The following is an 11869-nucleotide window of genomic DNA, read 5'->3' as shown; positions in this document are numbered from 1 at the left end:
CTTCCTCCTCTCTCTCTACCTGCCTCTCTGCCTACTTGTGATCGCTCTCCCTCTGTCAAATAAATAAATAAAATCTTAAAAAAAAAAAAAAAACCACTAGTTTGGATACCAATAAGGGCCAGTAGGCCTCTGGCTGGCCCTCTCAGGGCACACACAGCACATCCACAGGACTTCTGCTCAGAGTTTGTCCATTCTTCTAAGGCTCCTGCAGGATGGGCCCCACTCTCAGAAACGCAGGAGAAACTGATGGAAAAATCCATATTCCCCTCTAGGAGAGGCCTAGAACTGAGACTGATTCCCTACTTGCTTTTTTCTGTGAATTCCTTACTTATGGATTTCTTGAATACTAATCTGAATTTCTGAATCTGAATATGAATTTTGTAGCCAAGAAATATATATTTGTCATTTCCTTTCTTCCATTTTCTTTGAATTTTTTAAAGATTTTATTTATTTATTTGAGAGAGCAAGAGCACACAAGCAGGAGGAGGGGCAGAGGGAGAGGCAGAAGCAGAACCCCCACTGAGCAAGAAGCCCAGTGTGGGGCTCAATCCCGGGACCCCAGGAAACCGGGATCATGACCTGAACAGAAGACAGATACGTAACTGACTGAGCCACCCAGGTGCCCCTGAATTTATTATTTTCATTATTTTCCAACTTCTTGTGTTGAATGCTTTAATTTTCCATCTTTCTACTTTTTCTATAGAAGATTCTCAGAAGACCATAAATTTTCTTTTAAGAAGCATTTTGGCTGCTTCCTTGTGTAAGCTTCCTTTCTCCCCTTTCCCACTCCTGCCCTCCAGAGTGATTCTTGAACACCCGGCCAAGGACACCACTCCTACTCTGAGTATAACAAAACGAGGACCTTACCCAGGTTTGGCTCTTTCTTCTCCTTGGTCTCTGGTCCTCCTAACTACCTGTGAGACCAACAGGACAGGTATCATTAGCTGAGGCCCAGAGAGGCCAATCACTGTCACTTTGGTCACCCAGCAGGTGAAAGGAAGGATTTGGGTTCCGAAGAACCATTTGTTACCTGCAGACTGCCCACCATAGGACAGACGGTGCAAAGGACCCAACCACAGAGTTGAAGAGGTGGAGACCGCAGGCCCCATCCTCAGATTTGAAGGGAGCGGGCCGTGGAGGGGTGGTCGTTGAGCACTCACCCAACAGCCAGTGCCCAGCCACAGCCCCTGGGGCCCAGCGTGGGTGGTCAGAGCTCAGGCCCTTGGCCTGGACTAGTAAGTCAGCACCCTGGGGGGTCCAGAAGTCTTCCCCAAAGGGGATGCTGGAGCCAGAGTCCAGGACCAGCCCTGGGTCCTGGTGTGGACTGCATGACCTCCCCTTCCTGTCCCCTCTCCTGGACTATTTAGGCCTGAGGAAAAACAACTAGAGGAGAGGTGGTCCCAATATCTGGGAAGTTCCAGAGGCTGATGGGGGTGGGGGAGGGCACCCACACAGAAACAGAGAGACAGAAACAGAGATACCTGGGCAGAGCCAAGACCTCTGCCCTGGGGTCTGCTGAGCAGGGAAGGGGGAAGGGACGGTAGGGCTTGGTGAGGGGAAGGAAGCAGCTTGAAAGGAAGGGATGTTATGGCTAGCAAGGAATAAGGAGGGAAAATGGCCTGGGGAGAGAAGTGGAACAGATTTGCTCAGCCTCCAGCCAAGGCAGAGACCAAACTACAGTTTACCAGACGATGGAAGCACGGGTCATAATGTGGGGTAACCCCAGAAGTCCCCCCGAAAGATAAGCCAACTGTGTCATTCAGCTGTGTGTCCCCCTGTCTCGCAGGGTGCCAAGCACACCATCAGGGCTTACGAAGTGCTGAACGAATGAATGAAGGCATGAATGGCAGGTGATCGCCGCTACGTCAGGATGACAGACACACCCACCACAGAGGACTTCTTGAGCACCTACTGCGTGCTGCACCCTGCGCTAGGCCCAGCAGGGAAGGAGAAGAGAATAAAGGGTCTAGAAGGAGTCCTTGCCCTCAAGGGGCTTCTGGCTTCTGGCCAGGATCTGGCTCCTACTCTCCTCTGTTGTTGTACCCAAGTCCCCTCTGTTGTGGTTAGCCATGTGCTCTCTGCCAGACCTTGGGCAGGTCACAGTCCCCTCTCTGGAACTGTTTCTCCATCTGTAAAATAAAGGAGTTGGCTAGGTGCCCAAGGAGGTCCCTCGGATGTCCATACCTTCACGCCTGCCCATCCCTTCCGTACTCGCTTTGATACTGTGGGCATTTTACCACCCTACAGAGACAGCAGTCAGAGTAACTGACACACAACCTGGAGAGCAAGCTCTGCTCCTAGCTGCGTGTGTGGTCTTGGGCAACTCTGGGAGATGGACCTCCTGTCTGTTGCACAGCTTTCAAGAGATGATGCAGGATGCGAGAATTTAGGACAGAGCCTGGCACATGCTCCGTGCTTTACAACAGCAGTAATAGCAAACATGCTAATTATGAAACTCTTCCCCCATATCGCTAGAGGAGTCGGCCTCCACCCGCTACCTGGCCCAGGTGGTGGCAGGGAGCAGCTAGGGGAGGGTCCACACCACCTGCCCAGCCTCACCCGCACCTTCCCCCCTCCAGGAGAGACCTCCAGGCTCAAAGCTCTGTTGCGGCGGGGGTGGGGGGCTAAGGATTAGAGAGGGGAGGGAGGGAACCCTTCCTTCCAGTTCCCTGCATGCGCTGACAGCCCACATTCACCGCCCCACGCCCAACCCCCGCCCGCCGGCGCGCCCAGCGGCAACCACTGCCCTCTTCCGGCCGCGGCGAGACCAGCACTTCTCCGGCCCCGAGCCCGCCGGGGCTTCCTCTGGCTTAGGGAGGAGGAGGCAGGGAAGAAGGGAGATGGGGCTGCTCTTCCCGGCCTTCAAACTGGAGCTCAGATCCCCACCCACTTAGCTCCAATCTCGGGCCTAAGAGCTCAGAGGCTCCCGGGGCTGAGCCCCTCGAAGCCATCTCTCCGCCCAGCCGGCAGGGGCAGGGGCAGCACCCTGTACTGGGTGGGCTGCCCCAGCCCACCAGCCCCAGAGAGCCGGTGCCCACCAGAAACTTCACTCCCTCGGCTCTGGCTCCTCTCAGGTGTCAGCTCAGAGTTCACCAGACCCACCCACCAAAAATAGCCCCCTACCACCTCTACTCTACTTTTTATTTCTTGCTTTACTATTACCCCATCTTGTGTTCTTCGAGGCACCGGGCACAATCTGCTTTTCTAGAGTTTTCCTTCTCTGGTGTATCAGTAGGTATCCAGTCATTTCACACAGAGGGGATTTGATGCAAGTAGCTGATAGAGTGGGTACAGGAAACTTAAAGAAGAAGGAGGCGGGTGGCAGGGGTTGGGGGGCAGGTTGCTGAGGAAACACAGGAGGCAGCACTTCCTCCAGAGCCAAAGAAGATGGGCTTAACTACACCCAGGAGCTCAGATGAGGGCCCCAAGGAGCCAGTTCTTGGACACCGGGGCAGGGGGTTTGGACAGAGTGTCTTCCTTCTACTGGAACAGTTGGGACTTAAATCCTGGCTAACTGCTTTTACAAGATGGCTACAGCCCCCTGGGCTTCCAGAAGGCAGCCAGCACCTATGCCCCAGATGGAGAATGTGTAACACGTGTAAATCCTCTGCTAGAACTCCTCTGTCCAGAAATGACAAACATCCCCCCAAAATAAACAAGTGGGACCACATCAAACTAAAAAGATTCTGCACAACACAGGAGACCGTCCACAAAATGAAAAGGCAACCCATGGGATGAGAGAAAAAATTTGCAAAGTATGTATCTGATAAGGGGCTAATCCAAAATACATAAAGAATTCATACAACTCCGTCGCAAAAAAAAAACCAAACAAGCCAATTTTTTAAATGGGCAGAGGTGGTCAACAGATACATGAAAAGTGTCCAACATCACTCAGCATCAGGGAAGTTCAAATCAAAACCACAATGAGATGCCTTTGCACACCTGTCAGAACGGCTAGGTACAAAACTACAGGAAATCACAAGTGTTAGCAAGGACAGAAGGAAAGGGAACCCTCGTGAACTGCTGGTGGGAATATGAATTGGTGCAGTCCCTATGGAAAGTACGGAGGTTCCTCCAAAAACCAAGAATAGAGCTTCCATACGATCCAACAATTCCACTTCTGGGAATAGATCCAAAGGAAACAAAACCACACCCTCGAAGAGATCTCTGGACCCTCGTCTTCATGGCAGCATTATGCACAACAGCCAAAATACAGAAATATCCCAAGTGTCCATCTATGGATGGATGCATAAGGAAAGTGTGATGTACCGTACATGTATGATGGAATATTATTCAGCCACAAGAAGAAGGAAATCCTGCCATTTGTGAACACAGATGGACCTTGAGAGCATTATGCTAAGTGAAATGTCAGACAGAAAGACAAATACTGTATAATCTCACTTATGTGGGGAATCCAAGCAAACAAACTCATAAAAGCAGGAGAACAGACCAGTGGTCGTCAGAGATGGGAGGTCGAAGGAGGGAATGGGTTCAAAAGAGAGAGAGAGGCAGGAAGGGAAAGAAAGAAAGAAAGAAAGAGTGAGAGAGAGAGAGAGAGAGAGAGAAAGAAAGAAAGAAAGAAAGAGGAAGAGAAGGGAGGAAGAAAAAGAGAGAGAGAGAAAGGAAGGAAGGGAAAGAGGGGGGAGAGAGGGGAAGAAAAAGAGAGGGGGAGGAAGGGCGGGAGGGAAAGGGGAATGATCACCGATCACCTCCTCCTCTGACTGCTAGATTTTTTTTACATTTTTCATGTTTTTCAAATGGAGAAAGCTGCCTCTTGATTACGTCCCAACTAAGACATGAGAGTTTGGTGGAGTTTACCATAGCCATTCAGCTTCTCTGCCATAAGGAGCTAGAAAGAACCAGAATACTCCTGCCTTCTCCCCATCCCCCAGTCCTCCAGCCCCTAACAGGGTTGTGCCTGCTGTGGCCCAGCTGCAGCTGCGAAGTTGGGCACCCCCCTCTCCAGGGAATGCATGCTTCAGTCACCAAGGAATGCATACCGCCCTGGAGCCAGTGCTCACATTCCCATGACGAGTATTTGTTGATGCCTGCAATGTGCCGGGCATATTTTAGGCTTTGAAGTTACAGCAGGAACAAATCTGCCCAAACCCTGCTCACATGGAGTTTACATTCTCACAGGAGAAGAAAGATGAGAAAGAAACATATTGTAAAAGAGACAGTTGGCCTGCTGGCAATAATGAATTCTCCCGGGAAAACATAAAGGAGGCAGGTGCACAGGGAGTGCAGGGGGTGGGGATGCTTAATCAGGAGGGCAGGGAAAGCCTCACCAAGAAGACATTTCATCAAATCCCAGGAGGAAGTGAAGAAGCAAGCCACGTGGATGCCCAGGGAGAGCATTCCAGCAGAGAGAACAGCAAGGGCAAAGGCCCTGAGGCACGTTTGAGGACCTGCAAGGAGGCCAGCTTGGGGGCAGTGGAGGGAGAGGAAAGAGCGGGAGGAGACTGGCCAGACCTGGGACCAGACTGTGCCAGGCCCTGTGGGCCATCTTTGGACTCCAGCTGGGACTAAGTGAGGACAGGGTCTGGAGTGGACGGTGGCTGGATCTGACTCTGTGCTAAGAGGTCGAGGGTTGAAGCCGAACAGTAAGATCTGGGATTTTCCCAGCCCTGCATGTGACAAGAAATAAAAGAGGGAAAGACCCATCTCTGCCAATCTTTAATTCGTAATTCATGATTTCCATTTTAAAGCATCGAGACGGCAGGTGCAGGGGTGTTGACTAGTTTTCATTTCAACAAGCCTTAGGACACCTCCCTGCCATCAGAACGTTAGCTCCTTGAGACAGGGGCTAGCCTTTGTAACTTGCTCATCGCTGTACCCCCAGCGCTTCACAAAAGGCCTGGCACTTAGCAGATGTTCATTAAATATTTGCTGAGGAGGGTGAGAACATCCCTGTGAGAGCCTGCTCAGGCAACTTGTCATAACCTCCACGGCCACGTCGTCTAGCACACATCGCCCCCATTTCAGGAAAGGTTGAGTGACTTGCCTCAAGTCACCCGGGGGGGTGGGGGGGGTGGGCAGAGCTGGCACCTGACCCAGGCCTGTCTGACTCCAGGGCCGGGCTGTGAAGGCTCCAGCGGGGGAGGGGGCTGTCCCCGTGTCTGTCCCTCAAAGGGCCTGTGAATCTGTTGCTGGAAGCATTGAGTCTGTCCCTCTAGGGAGGGGATGTAGATCTGTCCCTCTGGGAATCTGCCCCAAGTGGTGCTAAGTCCATCCTCCCACCCCTATCCTCACCCCACCTGCGGGTGAGTCTGTACCTGTGCCCCACAGCTACCCGCGATCCACAGGCCTCGAGCGCCCCCTGCTGACCGCCGCTCTGCCTGCACCTCTATGCCCACAGGCAGAGAGAGCTGGTGCCAAGGGGCCACGCACTGGGCTAGAATTTAGCTTCAGCCCTTCTCCCCCACACCCCTGAACCCAGAGAAGTCCCTTCTTGGGTCCCCTCACCTCTCCATTCCCTTGGAGGTTGAGGGGGGATTACCTGGCACACACAGATAGAAGGACAGGACACAGCCAAGCCCTCCAAGCCCTGGGACAACCCTGAGGTCTCCCTGGAGCATTTCCCTAGGCAATGGGGAGCTGAGCCTTGAGAAAAGTAGGTAGAGGAAGGGGACACGATCAGGGCGCCCTGTGCCACTCCCCTGCTTAGGGGCTAAAGAAAACCCAGACCAGCCCCAGCCTTAATCCCTCTCATTCTAGGCATCTTCCTCTTATTCAACCCTGTTCCTACCAACCCTATCTCCCCAAAATCCCCTTCCTTCAAATCCTCGGAAGTCCCAGTGCCACCCACAAGGTGGTCACATCCTGCTGGGGCCTTGTGCCAAGGCAGGAGCCCAAGAAGGGGACAGAAGGTGGGTGGGCTGCAAGTGAGGGCAGCCTGCAGAGAAGACCACATAGGCATGGCACAGGGCTGTGTGCAGACGTGCACAAGTGGGCACACAGAGATGCACATGCGCTCGGCACATGCCTGTGCTTGTGCATGCGAGCGCACATCCGCAGCTAATGTATGTCTCGCGCTCACCCGTGGGCATGATGTGCACGCGCCAGGTGTGGACACAGGTGTACACACATAAGCCAGCGTCCTCGGGCACAGACCAGCGCAGGCCCACCACCAAAGCACCCATCCCAGGCACGCCTCCCACAGATGTTCCCAGGCACACACAGCCACATGCTCACACTGAGGTCTGTCTGACTCCAGAGTGTAGAGAGTCTTGCAAGACTACACTCTGGAGTCAGACAGACCTCAGTGTGAGCCCTGGCTTGGCTGAACCACTCTGTGCCCTGGGGAGTGAGCCTCCGTTTCCCTCTCTATAAAAGTGGGTAAGAGGGGTGTTTGTTGGGGTGTGGGGATGAAAGGAGCTAATGAATGGATCCAACCTGTACATAGTGAGCGCCCGGCAGGTGTCGGCAGGCCCAACACCCACCTCGGGCCTGTGCATGGCAGCAAGGGCTCCCATCTGCAGTGTGTGGCGATGGGTCCCCTGAGCCCAGAGGCCCCCCAGCACGGGCACACACACAGAGGCTGTCTGTGTGTCTCTGCTGTTTGCACAGGCTGCTTAGCAACGAGGTGGATTGAAGAGCCCTCCCACCCCAGCCTGTTGGGACATGGCCTGGACAGGATTCCTGCATTCCTGCTGCCTTCCCTCTTGCTCTCAGCCACAGACACCGGTACAAAATGGAGGACTCAGGGACCCACTCACCCTCCAAGCCATCAGAGGCTTTGCCCCACCCACCGCAAGTTGGGGCTGCTTCAGGGGGCCTTCCCTGGGACTGGGAAAACCTGAGGGTCCTCTTGGGGGTTCTCCAGCCTGTCTGACAGCCCTCTCCCCAGTTCCATCGCTCCACAAGCATGAGGCTGCTGAGACCATGCCTCACACAGGTGAAAGGTAGGAGACCCTCAGGTCCACCGTGCCCTGTCCCACACGTGTTATCCCCATGGCCTCCTGAAAAAAGGATGCCAGCCAATATCTTCACGACCACCTCTCCCTAGGACCCAAGTCTCCTCAAAAAACTGCCAGGCCAGGCCAACCCACCGCCCATGGCCACCCCAGTGCCTGGCCCCCGAAGGAGAGGAACTCCTTGTCTTGTGTCCCAGGCAGAGAATAACCTGGGCTGACAAGCTAATTCTGAAGAACGTCTGAAGGGATCAGGGACAGCCACAAGGCAGGCCAGCCCTTAAAAGTATGCCATTCAGTCACCAAATCACCCAACCCATCAGGCCCCAAAGGATTGATCTAAGACCCTTGCCCTTGCCCATTCTCACCCCCGGGCAGATGGGGAGCACCTAGCAGGAACTCCTGCCATGTTCAGCAGACAATGAAAGCCACTTTCTTTTGTCCTCTGGAAACTACACTGTCCCAAAAGTAGGCTGTCCGACCCACGTAGGCCCTTCCCCTCCAGGTCCCTCCCTCCAAAACAGTTCTGGGGCACCCTGGATGTGGGAGTGTAGAGGGTAGCACAGACAACCCAGGGGTGATATCCCAGCACCATAAACATACCCTACTGCATTATTTTACAGATGGAGAAACTGTGGCCCAGAGAGAGGAGGGTCCTTGCTAGAACCACACAGTGGAGGTGAGCTTTAGGCCAGGAGCTGGGCCTTCTGACCCCTTCCCACCCCTTTGGAGACAGCCAGGGTTCCAGCAAATCTCTCTTCAGTTTTGCTCCATATGCTGGGCCTGTCCAGCTGGTGGGGTAGAAATGTAAAGAGGGGACACACACCCCAAAATCAGTGGGTATTCTGTTGGGAGGAGGAGCTGACTGCAAGGAGAAACTTCTTTCTTCCCTGGGCCTAGCCTTAGAGCTGACAGGGTTCACACTTCCCAGACAGAGTCCCTTCTGGAACGTCCAGGGCCTGGAATATGGCCACAATGAGCAGGTCACTGGTGGGACCACAGACATACCTGAGTTTGGGAAGAAGGAACCTGAACATATTCTAAGATCCATGCCCTCCCCACCACTATGGTTTTGCAGTTTTAAAACAATCCCAAAAAGTAAGAAGGAGAGAGAATGAGAAAAGAGCCTCTGTATACCCATCTGTCAAGTGGAAATGGGGTCTGTATTCTCTGTGTAGCCCACCCCACTGCACCCCATGCTGACAGAGCCTGCCCCTCTGGTCTGAGGCCCTCCTTCCAAGACCCTCTGGTCTGAGCTTCCCACTCCTCTGTCTTAGCCCTGAAGGCCAAGGCCAGGGTCATCAGGAGTTGAGGTGCTGAGCCACCGTCCAGCGAGTCCTGCTTCCATTCAGAAAAGACCAGGTCCAGCCTATAACAAGAACAGGCCAAAGCTCGCACTTCTCTCCTCTGCTACCCTGCACATCCACTCCCAACATGAGGGCCACAGCCAGCTACGGGATAGGGTGGGGGGAAAGTGAGGACCTATCCAGGGGAGTTGGCCAGTCAAGCTGCCAGTGTGTTGGGGGAGCCGGATAGGGACCCCCATCCTTTGGCACTGTCCATAAACGTCTATGGGTCATTGCCCACAACAGTCCTGCAAGATAGGGTCCTTGCCCTCTTTTAGCAGGGAAGATGAGACCAGAGCACGGACTTCCACTCAGCTCCAGCTCCCTCCAACAGGACAGGTGGGAGGCCACTGAAGGCGTGCTGGGGACCTGGCCCCGGAGCCACCCACCAACAGACCAGCTGTGTGTGTCGGGCAGCCGCCCGGGAGGGTCCCCCGGACCCTGAAACTCTGGAACTCAGTGCCTGTGGGTCCCCGCAGCCAGGCCAGCGCCAGGGCCCACCCCCACGGCGCCCGGACGGGGGGCGGGGCCAGGTGTGGCGCCACGTCCCGGGGCGGGGCTCGGAAGCCTCTGTTCCCGCAGCGCCGACACCTGGTGTCCACCCGCCCGCGGGCCGGCGTGCCGGGGCAGGGAGGCCGCTCAGGGCCGCCCGGACCGGACGGGACGGGACGCGGGCGGCGCCGCCACATCTGAGCCGCGCCGCATTCCGGGGCGCCCCGCCGCGGGCAGGGGGAGGAGGAGCGTTCCAAAGCCTGTCGGGCACCGCCTCCTGCCGGCCGCCGCGGGCTACTGCAGGTCCCCGAAAAGGTGGCCTTGACCGGTGGGTAGTGGTGCCTTCCATGATCCCACCATCGCCAGCACTTCCTGCTTGTGCCTGGGGCGGAGAGTTCTTTAGAAGGACAAAGCCAGAGCCTTGCAGAGGCTTGCTAAGGCTCTGAACCAGCCCCCCACACGCACACCCAACACCCCGAAGACCACACTAGCCAAAGCCTCTGCGCACAGCGAGGCGGCAGAAGTGTCTCCAGTTTCTGGACTCCCTTGTCTCTGAAGGGGGCAGACCTGGAGCCTCCTCTCCCCAACTCTGAACTGCGCAGGCACCTTCCAGAGCCCCCCTGCCATGCTACCCTTGACAACCTATACTCCTGCCCCCAACTCCTCCCACAACCCTGCTGGGCTTCCCCCACCGCAATATCCCCCAGTCCTTGTCTGACCACACTAAGACCCCTCAGTGCACCCACAGCAAAATGCGGAAATAGCAAACACTGTTCCTCCTGTTTTATAAATACGCACATGTTTAGCAAGTCTGCTCAGAACCAAGCCTACATGGCCCCTGCTGCTCTCTCTTACACACACACACACACACACACACACACACACTATACGTGCCTGTTGCAAGTCCACGGTCCTGGGTGAGCTGCTGTGGATTTCCTGTCCTGCTTCCCCCCAACACACCAGGGGCCCCTCTTCATCAGAACACTGTCTTTCCTCAGCCAGCGCCCCCTTCCCCCCAATGTCCCCACTACTCAGGCAGCACTGGGCAACAGGTGCTGGGGAAGGAACAAGGACTCTCGTTCCAGCTGCTGTGGGTGCTGGGTAGCCCAGGGCCACGCGTGACTCTCTCTAAGCCCCAGGTTCCTGAGTCGCTTGGAAGAGGCCATTTCTACAGCCTTGCCTATCTGGGGGGTCAGGGTGGCCCTAGGCTTGATGACTTCCCAACGTGCTCCATTCCTGCAGTCATGTGCTTTGTATACAGTAAATGCTCACTAAATCCATGAACTTACAGTTGTTCTGTGACTCACAGCAGCCTGTGACCCCGTTCTCAGCCCCACACTGAGCCCAGGGAATTGGGAGGAACTGTGCCTTCTGCCTTCTAGGCCCTGGCCTTCCTGGCTTCTAGAACTTCCTGATGGATCTAGATCTAGGCCCAGAGAAGTCAGCAGGGGAGGGAGTGATGATCTGTGAACAGGCCTGGCAGTTTCCTCCTCCATCTAACCCCCGAAAAGGGCCTAACACCAGCCTCCAGGCCAGGAGAGAGAGCTAGCCCAAGGTCACTCGTGTTCAGATGCCCTCATTAGAGCACTATGAACCAAAGGTACCTGCGGAAAGAACCTAGGGGGTCTACCCTAGAGCCTCCCATTTGGAAAGTCTGGGAGAGTCCATGGATCGTGGTTTTCAGCATGTGCTGGAAAAGCTGCCCTTCATAAGCCCGTTACACTTATTAAGCACCAACTGGCATCAGGAACTGCCCAAGGCACTGGGAACACAGGCTAGTTCAGGACACAGAGAAGATGCTGGAAGCCAGCTCAATACAGAGTCAAGGAAAAATCTGGGGCATAGCCAGCACTTCCTGGAAAGGGGGGTGTACGCAAGGGGTGAAAGTCCAGAATGGGGCCAGCAGGCTGGGGAAGGGGTGTGGAGAAGGGCATTCCCCGTGGGAATTCAGGATGGAGCCTCAGGTTTCCCCTAACCCTGCAGGTGGAAAAGAAAATGGGGATACTTGCAATCCTGACCTCCAGATTGCTGTGGCCTGAGTGCTGGGCAGGCAATCTGCCACCTCCAATGGACATGGCAAGAAGAGAAGGGGTTCGACACACAGCAGGAGAGACTAGA

At 55.0% G+C, this 11869-nt stretch overlaps 1 long non-coding RNA gene across 1 annotated transcript; it reads left to right on the top strand.

The window, feature by feature from the left end:
- The first annotated feature begins 7580 nt into the window (after positions 1-7580).
- Positions 7581-11081, top strand: LOC116593796. Its single transcript, XR_004286959.1, has 3 exons — positions 7581-7904; positions 8537-8592; positions 9538-11081. It is a non-coding gene; the product is annotated as an uncharacterized LOC116593796 (long non-coding RNA).
- Positions 11082-11869: the final 788 nt, after the last annotated feature.

The sequence above is a fragment of the Mustela erminea genome, chromosome 6 (assembly GCF_009829155.1).
Source record: "Mustela erminea isolate mMusErm1 chromosome 6, mMusErm1.Pri, whole genome shotgun sequence".
Taxonomy (NCBI): Eukaryota; Metazoa; Chordata; class Mammalia; order Carnivora; family Mustelidae; genus Mustela; species Mustela erminea.
This window is presented reverse-complemented; position numbering and strand designations above follow the sequence as displayed.